This window comes from Musa acuminata, chromosome BXJ3-2, assembly GCF_036884655.1.
Source record: "Musa acuminata AAA Group cultivar baxijiao chromosome BXJ3-2, Cavendish_Baxijiao_AAA, whole genome shotgun sequence".
NCBI lineage: Eukaryota > Viridiplantae > Streptophyta > Magnoliopsida > Zingiberales > Musaceae > Musa > Musa acuminata.
Genome location: NC_088350.1, coordinates 18126411 through 18144590, shown reverse-complemented (window position 1 = coordinate 18144590; position 18180 = coordinate 18126411).

Below are 18180 nucleotides of genomic sequence, written 5' to 3'. Positions count from 1 at the left end.
CGACGCTCCTCAAAACTCTAGGCCTACTCTGAGGTGGAGAGGGGGAGGAGAATAGGAAAGACAAGCAAAGGCTCTAGCGTATGAGGCTCTGAATCCCTCCTATTTATAGAGGTCTCCTGTCAAACCCTAATGGGTCCTCCCCTAGTGGGTATTGGATCTGCATCCAATAAGACTAGGGCTCCGTCGGATATCTCATATCCGAACCTCTACTCATCACAATGCCTACCATATGTGTGTGATCCTCTAGGCCCAATATCGAGTTGACCGTGAGTCATACCTGTCAGAACTCCTTCTAACTCAGTGAATTATTATCTCTGTAATAATTCACTTGACTCATCGACTACGGACATACTAGGCCACTCTACGCCGTAGTCCCCAAACGATACAGGGGAATCCAATCCATTGGACTTGTCTGTCCTCAATTACCGTGTACCTATAGTCCCTCATCCATCTAATATCCCAGAGACAGTATATCGAGCATGGTGCTGTCAGACCCATATGGTTTCTACTCGAGTCTCGCTCTAATCGGATTCTCCCGGAGAACTCTTTCTCTCTCAACCCGAATGACTCTAGCTAGGGATTTGTCTGAGCAAGAACACATGGGATATTCCTCTCATGACGCCGAGAGTGGATGATCCTCTATCGACACTAAATAGCCCTCGTAAGGTCGATTACCACTCCCAATGATCAGTTGTACTAGATCTGGGACATCCAAATCTATAAGTCTGGTATCAAAGAGTGAAACACTCATACAGGACATCCTTGGTATCTCAAGTCTAAGGACCAGATACACCACTAGGACTACGGAATCACTATTTGACAATAAGGCATCATCAACCATCTAGCATTCCGTAAGCGGATCAATTAGTGAACTCATTCTCCAATGAGCACCTGTACTGTATCCCTAGTGTCCCTACATGAGCAGCTATGAGACCAGTTGCATCCATCATATTGACGGGTATACAGCACACCAGTCTGTCCGGTTATCACGATGTCCCTCTCGAGTAACCTATGACCGGGATTATTTAGGATATGTGTTTAAAGGTAAATCGATCTCATTATCGTGATCTCATCACGATCCTATTCCCATTACACAAATCCAAGGACATCACAATATATATATGCATATATACAATAGTTATAAAGTGATATACGTCAAAATATAATAAGCAAAAAGGTTCTGTATCAAGTCACACGTGTCATCACTCACGTGATTGGCTTGCTAATCACCTATGACTAGCAATCTCCCACTTGACCTAAAGCCAATCACCTATGTGTCTGATCCCCATCAGACCCCTATGACGCTCAAAGACAATCTGAGACAACGACTTTGTTAGTGGATCTGCAATGTTGTCTTCGGATGGAACTCTTTCCACTGCTACATCTCCTCGGGTTACGATCTCTCTGATAAGTTGGAACCTCCTCATAACACTTCTGATGAGACCCGGGTTCCCTTATTTGAGTAATCGCCCCGTTGTTGTCACAATATAAAGAGATCGACTTCTCGCTACTCGGCATGACTCCCAAATATGTGATGAACTTCTTCACCCAGACTCCCTCCTTTGCTGCATTTGATGCAGCAATGTACTCCGCCTCTGTGGTCAAGTCAGTAGTGGTATCTTGCTTGGAACTCTCCCAGCACACTGCTCCTCCATTCAAGGTGTAAACATACCCTGAATTCGACTTGCTATCATCGACATTAGATTGAAAACTTGAGTCCGTGTAGCCTTCAACCTTAAGGCTATTACCTCTATATACTAGTAAAAGATCCTTAGTTATTCTCAAGTACTTAAGGATCCACTTTATTGCTTTATAGTGCTCCAAGCCTGGATCCGCTTGATATCTGCTCATGACACTCAGAGCATGTGCTATATCAGGCCTAGTACATAGCATGACATACATAATAGACCCTATTGCTAAGGCATAAGGTGTCATATCCATGTTCGCCCTTTCTTCTGGAGTCTTTAGGGACATACTCGTAGAAAGCGATATCCCATGTCTTATCGGTATGAGACCACTCTTGAAATTTTTCATGCCAAACCATTTGACAATAGTTTCTATGTACCTGGACTAGGACAAGCCAAGCATCCTCTTGGATCTATCTCTATAGATTCTAATCCCCAAGGTATAGGATGCTTCCCCTAAGTCCTTCATGGAGAAGTGTCTAGATAACCAAGTCTTTACTATGGATAGCATTCCTACGGCATTCCCAATGATCAGGATGTCATCCACATAGAACACCAAAAAGGTGATAGCGTTCCCACTTACCTTCCTGTACACACAAGGCTCATCTTCGTTCTCAACGAAGTCATAAGATCTGATTGCCTCATCAAATCTTATGTTCCAACTTCGGGAAGCTTGCTTTAGTCTATAAAATTGATATAAGCAACCTACACACCTTATCTGGGCAGTTCTTGGACACGAATCCCTCATGTTGCATCATATACACCTCCTCCTCGAGGTTCCCATTGAGGAATGTGGTTTTCACATCCATCTGCCAGATCTCATAATCATAGTGTGCTGCAATAGCCAATAGAATTCTGATGGATTTTAGCATTGCTATGGGTGAGAAGGTTTCATCGTAGTCAACACATTGCCTTTGACGATACCCCTTAGCCACTAGCCTTGCTTTATAGGTCTCTACCTTTCCATCTACTCCGATCTTTTTCTTAAAGATCCACTTGCAACCGATGGGCACAATACCTTCGGGCGCATCAACTAGGTTCCAAACCTTATTGGAGTACATAGAATCCATCTTAGAATTCATGACTTCTTGCCACTTCCCGGAGTCTATACTCATAATAGCCTCCTCGTAGGTCTGAGGATCAATATCCTCAACATCCTCTCCTCTAATATGTCCCACATATCTCTCAGGAGGATGAGATACTCTATCAGACCTGCATAAAGTTGAAACTTGTATATTATGTACCTGAACAGACTCGGGCTGTAGAGTGATGCTTGAGCTTGGTTCTCCAACCTCGCTTAACTCTATCATTCTCCCACTATCTCCGCCAAGAATATGTTCCTTCTCAAGGAACACTGCTCTCTTAGTTACAAAGATCTGTTGGTCCTCGAGATGATAGAAATAATACCCACAAGTTTCCTTGGGGTATCCCACAAATTTACAAAATTACATAAGGACAAGGGAAATAGATTTAAAGGTATATTTTGAGAATTGCCACAACAAATATAACATTGTTTTCACTTGTTCATATTACTTATGCCTTCTTACATGCTAGTGGGATTGGCAACATAAGTTGATTATCGGAGTCATCAATGGTGTAATGTTGACACCTGGGAATGAACAACAATAAGACGAGGGAAGAGGACATAATTCAAACTCTCTATTTGACTAACACAAAGTGCAATAGGAACAATCCTTAAATTGGTTTTTTTACTAACTAAGGATTGGTTATTGGAAATTGGAAATAACTAGTAATGATGGATATAATAAAATCGTGACTATATTGATGGTGTTGAGATGTGCCTTGGTGAATGGATATTTAAATTATACGAATATATTAATGATTCAATGGTTCAATGATGATATTGCCACTATTGACTATTTTAACAGAATAGTTAGTGAATAAATTCTAATATTTGTTTAATAAGTAAGTTGTTTATGATATAGAGTTTATTGATTTGTCTTATCTTAATTTTGTTATTTTTTATAAAAAAATTAGGAAGAAATTTAAAATTTACATTATATTAAATGACTTTCAAGATGCGTATACGTAGAGTCGAACCGGAGATCCATCAATTGTGCAACAATGCACTAACCATTAGGATGTCAAATCAGAGATCTATCAATTGTGCTATAACGTACTAACCATTAGGATGTCTCAACAGAGCCTCTTGGTCTGAGCTCATGAAGAAAACAAGTCAGTGTGTCGATAACTTTCAATAAAATAATTTATGCTTTGGACAATCTTTTTCATTTGAAATATCAGGTAAAGTTGCATTTGATCACTATTTGATTCAGCTTTTAGAAATCCTCTTATGTGCTAGTGATGGGCTGAAGCAACCTCAAGAATTTTGGCTAGTACTATTACACATTTATATGAAAATAAAGGCCAAACAAGCCTTTATGTTTGGATACCATCTTGATTTAAGTTGTAAAACTTTTTTCTTTCTACCATTCCTTCTTTATCCTTTTACCTAACAGTAAAGCATTGGTGAGCATGGTTTGATATACTGCCTAAAAGTGTACTAGATGAGCGGTATATACTGCTGATTGGTACGTGGACCAACCATTTTCGGATGGTACAAGATGAGCACTGGTGAGATGGTTTGACATACCAGTTGAAAGGGTACAAGATGAGTGGTATGTATTGGTTTGCTTGTTGATTGATACACTGACCAACCATTTTTGGATGGTACACTATAAGGTGGGTGTACCTGATGGTATGCCTCATGTATCACCTAATATGATCACCATTACTGATCAATGCGGGTTGGTAACAGTTGGATTTCAATGGTACCAATCAACATTTGGGTCAAATCAGTTCCAATAGTTAGTTCGACCGTTGTGTCACGAATGATCATCGTGCACTCGCAACAACTTCATTTAACGAACCGTTCGTCGCTTTTGCATGCTTGTACAGAGACATGACAGCCTATTTTGCCTTGGTTTTGTGTGTTTTTCTTGTAAAAAAATACATGTTCGAATAGGTTGCAGCGCTATAGTGCGACCGCTCACCACGCCAGGCCAAAAAGCCCCAAAATGGCTCTGTTTTCGTGTGTCGTGGGCTGTTTTCTGCAGCCCGCTGTAGTGCTAAAAAACGTCAGCCGTCTTAGCACCTTGGAACCCCTCGGGTGGCATAGGGTTGGATGGGGATTCGGTATATTTTTGGGCATTAAAAAATCTTCACAAGTTCGCACGTTAACTTGACGGGAACTTGCTTTCGTGCCCGGCACTCGATGAACAGTTGTTTGTGGACTTGCAATTGTTCGTTCTACCTTCTAAAGTCCTTGTTTTCTCCTTCCACTCTTATCTTTCTTGCACTCAAGGTGCTTGCTGAATTGCTTGTAAAGCTTCCCTCTTCGCGAGGCGTTGGGACTTGTCCGTCGTTCATTTTCAATCTAATCAATTTTCTATTTTATAGGTCCTTCGGGACCTGTATGAGGTTGCAACTAGGCTGAACCTTTGCGGACGCATATGTCGTGAGGGCGCCTCATGGCTTAGGCAATCCCAGCTAAGTTCGAGAAGTTGGCACAAGGGTGTGTCGCGACTTAGGTAACTCAAGCTAAGTTCGCGACTTGGTCGCAAGGGTGCCTCATGACTTAGGCAATTCCAGCTAAGTCTGTGACATTGTGGTATCAGAGCTGGCAAGCAATTCGAGCAAGCAGCGAAGGAACTTCACAATTTCTCCATGGCAAAGCATCGTGGTGAATCAAGCAAGACGGGGCAAGCCGGACCCTTGCCCCAAGCAGCCGCAGGTGGGCTACAAGTGCATACTCTCTCTCATGCTGTTGGAGCCACTTTGGAGGATCGTGGCAGCGAACATGATTAGTGAGAAATTGGCTACTCTCCGCGAGCGGATGAGGCACAATCTGGAGCGCCAACCGGGAAGAAGAGCCATAAGGAGAGACTCACAATGGTGGAAACCCGCTTGGATGTTCTTGAATTGAGTTTGGAGGAACTCTACCAAGGCCAGCGAAGGCTTCTTGGGGTAGAGAGCTCGCAAGAAGAAGCTGAATCCCGAATCGACAAGGTTGAGGCTATAGTCGATCGACTAACGGATGATACTAAAGACTCCGTGCAATATTTGCACGAAGTCGTGGCGGAACTCACTTCTAAAGTGACAGCACTCACTAGGGCACTAAATGCGGGAGGGAGCAACACCCGTGTTGCACCGCCACAAAATCTGAGGGCACTTGAGCCTCATTGATATGGAGGTACTATGGATGCAAAAGAGCTCGAGAATTTCTTGTTTGACATGAACAGTACTTTCGAGCTACAAGGCCTGATTCTGAAGATACCAAAGTTTCAATAACAACCATGTATTTGAACGGGGATGCAAAACTTTGGTGGAAAATCCGTTGGGAGGAGATCTAACAAGGTCGGTGTCGGGTGGACACATGGGAGGACTTAAAGCGGGAGTTGAGAACTCAGTTTCTACTTAAAAACACAGAGTTCGTCGCAAGGAGGAAACTAAGACAACTTTGCCAAATTACTTCCAATCGAGACTACGTGAAGCAATTTTCTGCACTAATGCTGAATATACAGGACATATCCGAAAAGGATGGGCTGTTCAGCTTCCTTGATGGTTTAAAGCCTTATGGTCAACAAGAACTGCATTGAAGGAATGTCACCGATGTGATCGGGGCAATTGCTGTCGCAGAAAGGCTCACCAACTTTGTTACCTTTGAGGACCTGGGAAAAAGGAAACAATCTTCAGGAAATTGCCCTTTAAAATATTCTCATGGAAGGAGCCCAAAGGCGAACAAAGAAAGAAGAGTTCCTACAAAGGGCTAAGCTCAAAAGGCAAGGCCCCGAAGATTGGCGGATGCTTCTTGTGTGGAGGGCCGCATATGGTGAGGGAGTGCTTACAGAAACATGCACTCAATGCTTTAATAGCTTTCATCCATCCCCCCCAAATCGGAAAAGGGCAAAGCTGTCACCCTCAGTTCAAGTAATTCAGAATCTAGTAGCGACGATGAGGAGTCGCAAGGTCCTCGAATGGGAGCAATGCATTTATTGAATGCATTACGAGGTCAAGTGGGGGAGAACATGAAGTCAAAGCCATTAAACTTCCATAAGTCTAATATGTTTTTCATGCCCAACATATTAGACTTATGGAAGTTGTATAAGCAAGTTTTCGCAAAAAAAAGTAACGGTCATAAAGTGTGCGCAAAGTTGAGGTTCAAACAGATTTTGCACACAATCTTGAAAATTCAAAATATTAACCATTCCCAACATATTAGCACTAAAGAAGTTGTATAAGCTTGGTTTCAGAAACAAACTTACAGTCATAAATTTTGAATAAAATCGAGGTTTGGTCGGTTTTCTGAGCACTATCTCAAAAATTCAAAACATTAATCATGCCTAACATATTAGACCTATGGAAGTTGTATAAGCCAGTTTTCGCAAAAAAAGAAACGGTCATAAAGTTTGCGCAAAGTCGAGGTTCGAACAGTTTTTGTGCACCATCTTGAAAATTCAAAATAATAACCATTCCCAACATATTAGCCCAAAGGAAGTTTGTTGTATAAGCTTGGTTTAAGAAACAAACTTACATTCATAAATTTTGCATAAAGTCGATGTTGGATTGGTTTTCTACGCACCGTCTCGAAAATTCAAAAAATTGATCATTCCAAACATATTTGTCCATGAGATGTCGTATGAGTATAGTTTTAGAAAAAAAACGTGATAGTTAAAAGTTTTTCCAATGTCGAGGTTCGATCGATTTTTTGCGCACCATCTCAAAAATATAAAAAATTGATCACTCCCAACATATTTGCCCTAGGGTAGTCGATATAAGCATAGTTTTGAAAAAAGACGTGACATTCATAAACTTTGAGAAAAATCGAAGTTCAATTGGTTTTTTGCACACTATCTCGAAAACTCAAAATATTAACCATTCCTAACATATTAGCTCCATGGAAGTTGTTTAAGCTTAGTTTTTCAAAAAAATATGACGGTTATAAAGTTTACGCAAAATCGAGGTTCGATCAGTTTTTTGCGCACCGTCTCAAATATTCGAAATATTGACCATTCCAAACATATTAGCTCTAGAGAAGTTGTTTAAGCTGGGTTTTGTCAAAAGACATGACGGTCATCAAGTTTGCAAAGAGTTAAGGTTCGATCGGTTTTTTGTGCTCCCTTTAAAAAATTTAAAATATTGATAATTCCCAATAAATTTGTCTTCGGGAAGTCGTATATGCTGGGCTTCGTTAAAAAACTTGGTAGTCATAAATTTTACACAAAGTCAAGGTTTGATAGGTTCTTTTTGGACCATCTCAAAAATTTAAAAAATTGATCATTCCTAAAATATTTGCCCCAGTGAAGTCCTATGAGAATGGTTTCACAGAAAAACTTGACGGTCATAAAGATTGCGCAAAGTCGAGATTCAATCAGTTTTTTATGCACCGTCTCAAAATTTTATTGACCATTCCTAACATATTAGCCCAAGAATATTTGGACATAATGTTGACCATTCCCAACATATTAGCTCAAAAAAATTTGTACAAGCTAAGTAGGTAGCTCTAGGGAGAAGACACCGTCGCCCCTGCCCTAAGTCACCCTCGCACTCGCCATTAAAGGCACGAGAGTGTGTGTTGCCCGTGAGGTGCCCTTGCCCTCAGTCTCTTCTCGCCTCCTATCGCAAGGGTTGCCTCCCTACCTCTTCTCTGGTACAGAACTATCAATCATTAGGATTTTAGCCCTAGGGAAATTGTATATGCCTGGATTCTGGAAGAAAATATGATTGTCATAAAGCTTCTGCAAAGTCTGAGGCTCGATTGGTTTTTTGTGCACTATCTCGAAAATTTAAATATTTACCTTTCCCAACACTTTTCCACAAAGGAAGTTGTATAAGCTTAGGTTCACAAAAAAAAAATGACGATCATTAAGATTGCCCAAAGCCGAGATTCGATTATTTTTTGTTCACCCTCTCAAAAATTACAATATTGATAATTTATCAAATATTAGCTTTCAGAAAGTTGTATAAGCTTAGTTTCGCACGAAAACATGGCCGTCATAAAGTTTGTGCAACGTCGGGGTTTGATAAGTTGTTTGCGCATTCTTGAATATTCAAAAAATTGATCATTATCAACTTATTTGCCCGGGCGAAGTGGTTTGTGCATGGTTTCACAAAATATTATGTCAGTTATAATATTTGCACAAAGTCTAGGTTCAATCGGTTTTCTGCGCACCTTCTCAAACATTCAAAATTTTGATCTTTCCCAGCATCTTAGCATTATGGAAGTTGTGTGAGCCTGGTTTCGTTAAACGATTATAATATTTGCGCAAAGTCGAGGTTTGATCGATTTTTTGAGCATTATCTCAAAAATTCAAAACATTGATCATGCCCAACATATTATACCTGTGGAAGTTGTATAAGCCAGTTTTCGCAAAGAAGAAACAATCATAAAGTTTGTGCAAAGTCGAGGTTCGAACAGTTTTTGCGTACCATCTTGAAAATTCAAAATAATAACTATTCCCAACATATTAGCCCAAAGGAAGTTAGTTGTATAAGCTTAGTTTCAGAAACAAACTTATAGCCATAAATTTTGCATAAAGTCGAAGTTGGATTGGTTTTCTACGCACCATCTCGAAAATTCAAAAAATTGATCATTCCAAACATATTTGTCCATGAGATGTCGTACGAGCATAGTTTTAGAAAAAAAACGTGATAGTTAAATGTTTTTGCAATGTCGAGGTACGATTGATTTTTTACGTACCATCTCAAAAATTCAAAAAATTGATCACTTACAACATATTTGCCCTAGGGTAGTCAATATAAGCATAGTTTCGGAAAAAGATGTGACAGTCATAAACTTTGCGAAAAATCGAAGTTTAATTGGTTTTTTACGCACCATCTCGAAAATTCAAAATATTGACTATTGCCAACATAGTAGCTCCATGGAAGTTGTTTAAGCTTAGTTTTTCAAAAAAATGTGACGGTTATAAAGATTACGCAAAGTCGAGGTTTGATCAGTTCTTTACGCACCGTCTCAAATATTCAAAATATTGACCATTCCAAACATATTAGCTCTAGAGAAGTTGTTTAAGCTAGGTTTTGCCAAAAGACGTGACGGTCATCAAGTTTGCAAAGAGTTAAGGTTTGATCGGTTTTTTGTGCACCATTTCAAAAATTTAAAATATTGACAATTCCCAAAAAATTTGCCTTCAGGAAGTCGTATATGCTGGGCTTTGTTAAAAAACGTGGTGGTCATAAATTTTGCACAAAGTCAAGGTTTGATAGGTTCTTTTTGGACCATCTAAAAAATTCAAAAAATTGATCATTCCCAAAATATTTGCCCTAGTAAAGTCCTATGAGAATGGCTTCACAGAAAAACTTGACAGTCATAAAGATTGCGCAAAGTCGAGGTTCAATCGGTTTATTATGAACCGTCTCAAAATTTTATTGACCATTCCTAACATATTAGCCCAAGAAAATTCGGACATAATGTTGACCATTCCCAACATATTATCTCAAGAAAATTTGTACAAGCCAAGTAGGTAGCCCTAGGGAGAAGCAACCGTCGCCCTTGCCCTAAGTCACCCACGCACTCGCCATTAAAGGCACGGGAGTGTGTGCTGCCCGTGAGGTGCCCTTGCCCTCAGTCTCTTCTCGCCTCCTATCGCAAGGGTCGCTTCCTTACCTCTTCTCTGGTAGAGAACTATCAATCTCTGGGATTTTAGCCGTAGGAAAATTGTATATGCATGGATTTTGGAAAAACATCTGATGGTCATAAAGCTTCTGTAAAGTCGAGGCTCGATTGGGTTTTTGTGCACTATCTCAAAAATTTAAAATATTTACTATTGCCCAAGGGAAGTTGTATAAGCTTAGGGTCACAAAAAAAATGACGATCATAAAGGTTCCCTAAGGTCGAGATTCGATTGTGTTTTGTGGACCCTCTCAAAAATTTATAATTTTAACAATTTCCCAAATATTAGCTTTCGGAAAGTTGCATAAGCTTAGTTTCGCACGAAAACATGATCGTCATAAAATTTGTGCAACGTCGGGGTTTGATCAGATGTTTGCGCATTCTTGAAAATTCAAAAAATTGATCATTATCAACTCATTTGCCCTGGCGAAGCCGTTTGTGCATGGTTTCACAAAAAATTATGTAAGTCATAATATTTACACAAAGTCAAGGTTTAATTGGTTTTCTGAGCACCATCTTAAACATTCAAAATTTTGACCATTCCCTACATCTTAGCATTATGGAAGTTGTGTGAGCCTGGTTTCACAAAAAAACATGACGATCATGAAATTTGCGTAAAGTCGAGGTTTGGTCGGTTTTTTTAGCACTATCTCAAAAATTTAAAACATTGATCATGCCTAACATATTAGACCTATGGAAGTTGTATAAGCCAGTTTTCGCAAAAAAAGAAACGGTCATAAAGTTTGCGCAAAGTCGAGGTTCGAACAGTTTTTGCGCACCATCTTGAAAATTCAAAATAATAACCATTCCCAACATATTAGCCTAAAGGAAGTTTGTTGTATAAGCTTGGTTTCAGAAACAAACTTACAATCATAAATTTTTCATAAAGTCGATGTTGGATTGGTTTGCAATGTCAAGGTTCGATCGATGTTTTACGCACCATCTCAAAAATTTAAAAAATTGATCACTCCCAACATATTTGCCCTAGGGTAGTCAATATAAGCATAGTTTCGGAAAAAGACGTGACAGTCATAAACTTTGAGAAAAATCGAAGTTAAATTAGTTTTTTGCACACCATTATCAAAAATTCAAAATATTAACCATTCCCAACATATTAGCTCCATAGAAGTTGTTTAAGCTTAGTTTTTCAAAAAAATATGACGGTTATAAAGTTTACGCAAAATCGAGTTTCGATCAGTTTTTTATGTACCGTTTCAAATATTCAAAATATTGACCATTCCAAACATATTAGCTCTAGGGAAGTTGTTTAAGCTGGGTTTTGCCAAAAGACATGACGGTCATCAAGGTTGCAAAGAGTTAAGGTTCGATCGATTTTTTGTGCCCCCTCTCAAAAATTTAAAATATTGACAATTACTAATAAATTTGCCTTTGGGAAGTCGTGTATGCTTAACTTCGTCAAAAAACGTGGCGGTCATAAATTTTGCATAAAGTCAAGGTTTGATAGGTTCTTTTTGCACCATCTCAAAAATTTAAAAATTTGATCATTCCCAAAATATTTCCGTAGTGATGTCCTATGAGACTGGTTTCATAGAAAAACTTGACGGTCATAAAGATTGCGCAAAGTCGAGATTCAATCGGTTTTTTATGCATTGTCTCGAAATTTTATTGACTATTCTTAACATATTAGCCCAAGAAAATTTGGGCATAATGTTGACTATTCCCAACATATTAGCCCAAGAAAATTTGTACAAGCCGAGTAGGTAGCTCGAGGGAGAAGCAACCGTCGCCCCTGCCTTAAATCACCATCACACACACCATTAAAGGCACGGAAGTGTGTGATGCCCGCGAGGTGCCCTTGCCCTCAGTCTCTTCTCGCCTCCTATTGCAAGGGTCGCCTCCCTACCTCTTCTCAGGTAGAGAACTATCCATCACTGGGATTTTAGCCTTAGGGAAATTGTATATTTCTGGATTCTGGAAAAAAATATGATGGTCATAAAGCTTCTGCAAAGTCGAGGCTCGATTGGTTTTTTGTGCACTATCTCGAAAATTTAAAATATTTACTATTCTCAACACTTTTGCACATGGGAAGTTGTATAAGCTTAAGTTCAAAAAAAAAAAATGACGATCATTAAGATTGCCCAAAGTTGAGATTCGATTGTTTTTTGTTGACCCTCTAAAAAATTTACAATATGGACAATTTCTGAAATATTAGCTTACGAAAAGTTGTATAAACTTAGTTTCGCACGAAAACATGGCCGTCATAAAGTTTGTGCAACGTCAGGGTTTGATCAGTTGTTTGCACATTCTTGAAAATTAAAAAAATTGATCATTATTAACTTATTTTCCCTAGCGAAGTCGTTTGTGCATGGTTTCACAAAAAAATTATCTCAATCATAATTTTTGCACAAAGTTAAGGTTAAATTGGTTTTCTTAGCACCATCTTTAACATTCAAAATTTTGACCATTCCCTGTATCTTAGTATTATGGAAGTTGTGTGAGCTAGGTTTCGCAAGAAAAATGGCGCTCATAAAATTTACGCAAAGTCGAGGTTTGGTCAGTTTTTTTAGCACTATCTCAAAAATTCAAAACATTGATCATGCCCAACATATTAGACCTATGGAATTTGTATAAGCCAGTTTTCGCAAAAAAAGAAACGGTCATAAAGTTTGCGCAAAGTTGAGGTTCGAACAGTTTTTGCGTACCATCTTGAAAATTCAAAATAAGAACCATTCTCAACATATTAGCCAAAAGGAAGTTTGTTTTATAAGCTTGGTTTCAGAAACAAACTTGTAGTGATAAACATATTAGCCCAAAGGAAGTTTGCCCTAGGGTAGTCAATATAAACATAGTTTCGAAAAAAGATGTGACAGTAATAAACTTTACGAAAAATCGAAGATCAATTGGTTTTTTGCACACCATCTCGTAAATTCAAAATATTGACTATTCCCAACATATTAGCTCCATGAAATTTGTTTAAGCTTAATTTTTTTTAAAAATATGACGGTTGTAAAGTTTATGCAAAGTTGAGGTTTGATCAGTTTTTTGTGCACCGTCTCAAATATTTGAAATATTGACCATTCCAAACATATTAGCTCTAGAGAAGTTGTTTAAGCTAGGTTTTGCTAAAAGACGATCATCAAGTTTGTAAAGAGTTAAGGTTTGATCGGTTTTTTGTGCTCCCTATAAAAAATTTAAAATATTGATAATTACCAATAAATTTGACTTCGGGAATTCGTATTTGCTAGGCTTCATTAAAAAACGTGGCGGTCATAAATTTTGCACAAAGTCAAGGTTTGATAGGTTCTTTTTGCACCATCTAAAAAATTCAAAAAATTGATCATTCCCAAAATATTTGCCCTAGCGAAGTCCTATGAGAATGGTTTCACAAAAAAACTTGACGGTCATAAAGATTGCGCAAAGTCGAGGTTCAATTGGTTTATTATGCATCGTCTCAAAATTTTATTAACCATTCCTAACATATTAGCCCAAGAAAATTTAGGCATAATGTTGACCATTCCCAACATATTATCTCAAGAAAATTTGTACAAGCCATATAGGTAGCCCTAGGGAGAAGCAACCGTTGTCCCTGCCCTAAGTCACCCTCGCACTCGCCATTAAAGGCACGGGAGTGTGTGCTGCCCGTGAGGTGCCCTTGCCCTCAGTCTCTTCTCGCCTCCTATCGCAAGGGGCGCCTCCCTACCTTTTCTCTGGTAGAGAACTATCAATCTCTAGGTTTTTAGCCGTAGGGAAATTGTATATGCATGGATTCAGGAAAAATATATAATGGTCATAAAGCTTCTGCAAAGTCGAGGCTCGATTGACTTTTTTTGCACTATCTCGAAAATTTAAAAAATTTACTATTGCCCAAGGGAAGTTGTATAAGCTTAGGTTCACAAAAAGAAATAACGATCGTAAAGGTTCCCCAAAGCTGGGATTCGATTGTCTTTTGTGGACCTTCTCAAAAATTTACAATTTTGACAATTTCCCAAATATTAACTTTCGGAAAGTTATATAAGCTTAGTTTCACACGAAAACATGGCCATCATAAAGTTTATGCAACGTCGGGGTTTGATCAGTTGTTTGCGCATTCTTGAAAATTTAAAAAATTGATCATTATCAACTTATTTGCCCTGGCGAAGTCGTTTGTGCATGGTTTCAGAAAAAATTATGTCAGTCATAATATTTGCACAAAGTCAAGGTTCATTTGGATTTCTGAGCACCATCTTAAACATTCAAAATTTTGACCAATCCCTACATCTTAGCATTATGGAAGTTGTGTGAGCTTGGTTTCACAAAATAACATGACGATTATAAAATTTACGCAAAGTCGAGGTTTGGTCGGTTTTTTGAGCACTATCTCAAAAATTCAAAACATTGATCATGCCCAAGATATTAGACCTATAGAAGTTATATAAGCCAGTTTTTGCAAAAAAAGAAACGGTCATAAAGTTTGCGCAAAGTCGAGGTTCGAACAGTTTTTGCGCACCATCTTGAAAATTCAAAATAATAACCATTCCCAATATATTAGTCCAAAGGAAATTTGTTGTATAAGTTTGGTTTTAGAAACAAACTTATAATCATAAGTCGATGTTGGATTGGTGTTCTATACACCTTTTCGAAAATTCAAAAAATTGATCATTCCAAACATATTTGTCCATGAGATGTCGTACGAGCATAGTTTTAGAAAAAAAACGTAATAGTTCAAAGTTTTTCCAATGTCGAGGTTCGATTGATTTTTGCGCACCATCTCAAAAATTTTAAAAATTGATCACTCCTAACATATTTTTCCAAGGTTAGTCAATATAAGCATAGTTTCGGAAAAAGACGTGACATTCATAAACTTTACGAAAAATCGAAGTTCAATTGGTTTTTTGCACACCATCTCGAAAATTCAAAATATTGACTACTCCCAACATATTAGCTCCATGCAAATTGTTTAAGCTTAGTTTTTCAAAAAAATATGACGGTTATAAAGATTACGCAAAGTCGAGGTACGATCAATTTTTTCTGCACCGTCTCAAATATTCGAAATATTTGACCATTCCAAACATAGTAGCTCTAGAGAAGTTGTTTAATTTGGGTTTTGCCAAAAGACGTGACGATCATCAAGTTTGCAAAGAGTTATGGTTCGATCGATTTTTTGTGCTCCCTCTCAAAAATTTAAAATATTGACAATTCCCAATAAATTTGCATTCGGGAAGTCGTATATTATGGGCTTCGTTAAAAAACTTGGCGGTCATAAATTTTGCACAAAGTCAAGGTTTGATAGGTTCTTTTTGGATCATCTCAAAAATTCAAAAAATTGATCATTCCCAAAATATTTGCCCTAGTGAAGTCCTATGAGAATGGTTTCACAGAAAAACTTGACGGTCATAAAGATTGCGCAAAGTCGATGTTCAATCGGTTTTTTATGCACCGTCTCAAAATTTTATTGACCATTCCTAACATATTAGCCCAAGAATATTTAGGTATAATGTTGACAATTCTCAACATATTAGCCCAAGAAAATTTGTACAAGCCAAGTAGGGATCCCTAGGGAGAAGCCACCGTCGCCCCTGCCCTAAGTCACCATCGCACTCGCCATTAAAGGCACGGGAGTGTGTGCTGCCCGCGAGGTGCCCTTGCCCTCAGTCTCTTCTCGCCTCCTATCGCAAGGGTTGCCTCCCTACCTCTTCTCTGGTACAGAACTATCAATTATTTGGATTTTAGCCCTAGGAAAATTGTATATGCATGGATTCTGGAAAAAAATATGATGGTCATAAAGCTTCTGCAAAGTCGAGGCTCAATTGGTTTTTTGTGCACTATCTCGAAAATTTAAAATATTTATCATTCCCATCACTTTTGCACAAGGGAAGTTGTATAAGCTTAGGTTCACAAAAAAAAAAATGACGATCATTAAGATTGCCCAAAGTCGAGATTCGATTTTTTTTTGTGGACCCGCTCAAAAATTTACAATTTTAAGAATTTCCCAAATATTAGCTTTCGGAAAGTTGTATAAGATTAGTTTTGCACGAAAACATGGCCGTCATAAAGTTTGTGCAACGTCGGGGTTTGATTAGTTGTTTGCGCATTCTTGAAAATGAAAAAAATTGATCATTATCAACTTATTTGCCCTAGTGAAGTCGTTTGTGCATGGTTTCACAAAAAATTATGTCAGTCATAATATTTGCATAAAGTCTAGGTTCAATTTGTTTTCTGAGCACCATCTTAAACATTCAAAATTTTGACCATTCCCTACATCTTAGTATTATGGAAGTTGTGTGAGCCTGGTTTCGCAAAAAAACATGATGATTTTAAAACTTACGTAAAGTCGAAGTTTGGTCGGTTTTCTGGAGCATTATCTCCAAAATTCAAAACATTGATCATGCCCAACATATTAGACCTATAGAAGTTGTATAAGCCAGTTTTCGCAAAAAAAGAAACAGTCATAAAGTTTGCACAAAGTCGAGGTTCGAACAGTTTTTGCGCACCATCTTGAAAATTCAAAATAATAACCATTCCCAACATATTAGCCCAAAGGAAGTTTGTTTTATAAGCTTGGTTTCAGAAACAAACTTAGTCTTAAATTTTTCATAAAGTCGATGTTGGATTGGTTTTCTACGCATCGTCTCGAAAATCCAAAAAAATTGATCATTCCAAACATATTTGTCCTTGAGATGTCGTACGAGCATTGTTTTAGAAAAAAAACGTGATAGTTAAAAGTTTTTGCATTGTCGAGGCTCGATCGATTTTTTGTGCACCATCTTAAAAATTCAAAAAATTGATCACTCCCAACATATTTGCCCTAGGGTAGTCAATATAAGCATAGTTTCGGAAAAAGACATGACAGTCATAAATTTTACGAAAAATCGAAGTTAAATTTTTTTTTGCGCACCATCTCGAAAATTCAAAATATTGACTATTCCCAATATATTAGCTCCATGGAAGTTGTTTAAGCTTAGTTTTTCAAAAAAATATGACGGTTATAAAGTTAATGCTAAGTCGAGGTTCGATTAGTTTTTTATGCACCGTCTTAAATATTCGAAATATTGACGATTCCAAACATATTAGCTTTAGAGAAGTTGTTTAAGCTGGGTTTTGCCAAAAGATGTGACGTTCATCGAGCTTGCAAAGAGTTAAGGTTCGATCGGGTTTTTGTGCTCCTTCTAAAAAAATTAAAATATTGACAATTCCCAATAAATTTGCCTTTGGGAAGTTGTATATGCTGGGCTTCGTAAAAAAATATGGTGGTCATAAATTTTACACAAAGTCAAGGTTTGATAGGTTCTTTTTGCACCATCTGAAAAATTTAAAATATTTATCATTTCCAAAATATTTGCCCTAGTGAAGCCCTATGAGAATGGTTTCACAGAAAAACTTGACGGTCATAAAGATTGCGCAAAGTCGAGGTTTAATCGGTTTTGTATGCACTGTCTCGAAATTTTATTGACCATTCCTAACATATTAGCCCAAAAAAATTTGGGCGTATTGTTGACCATTCCCAACATATTAGCCCACGAAAATTTGTACAAGCCGAGTAGGTAGTCCTAGGGATAAGCAACTGTCAACCCTGCCCTAAATCACCATCGCACACGCCATTAAAGGCACAGAAGTGTGTGCTGCCCGCAAGGTGCCCTTTCCCTCTGTCTCTTCTCGCCTCCTATCGCAAGGGTCGCCTCCCTACCTCTTCTCTGGTAGAGAACTATCAATCACTAGGATTTTAGCCCAAGGGAAATTATATATGCTTGGATTCTAGAATAAAAGTTGTGTGAGCCTGGTTTCGCAAAAAAACATGACGATTATAAAACTTACGTAAAGTCGAAGTTTGGTCGATTTTCTGGAGCATTATCTCCAAAATTCAAAACATTGATAATGCCCAACATATTAGACCTATGGAGGTTGTAT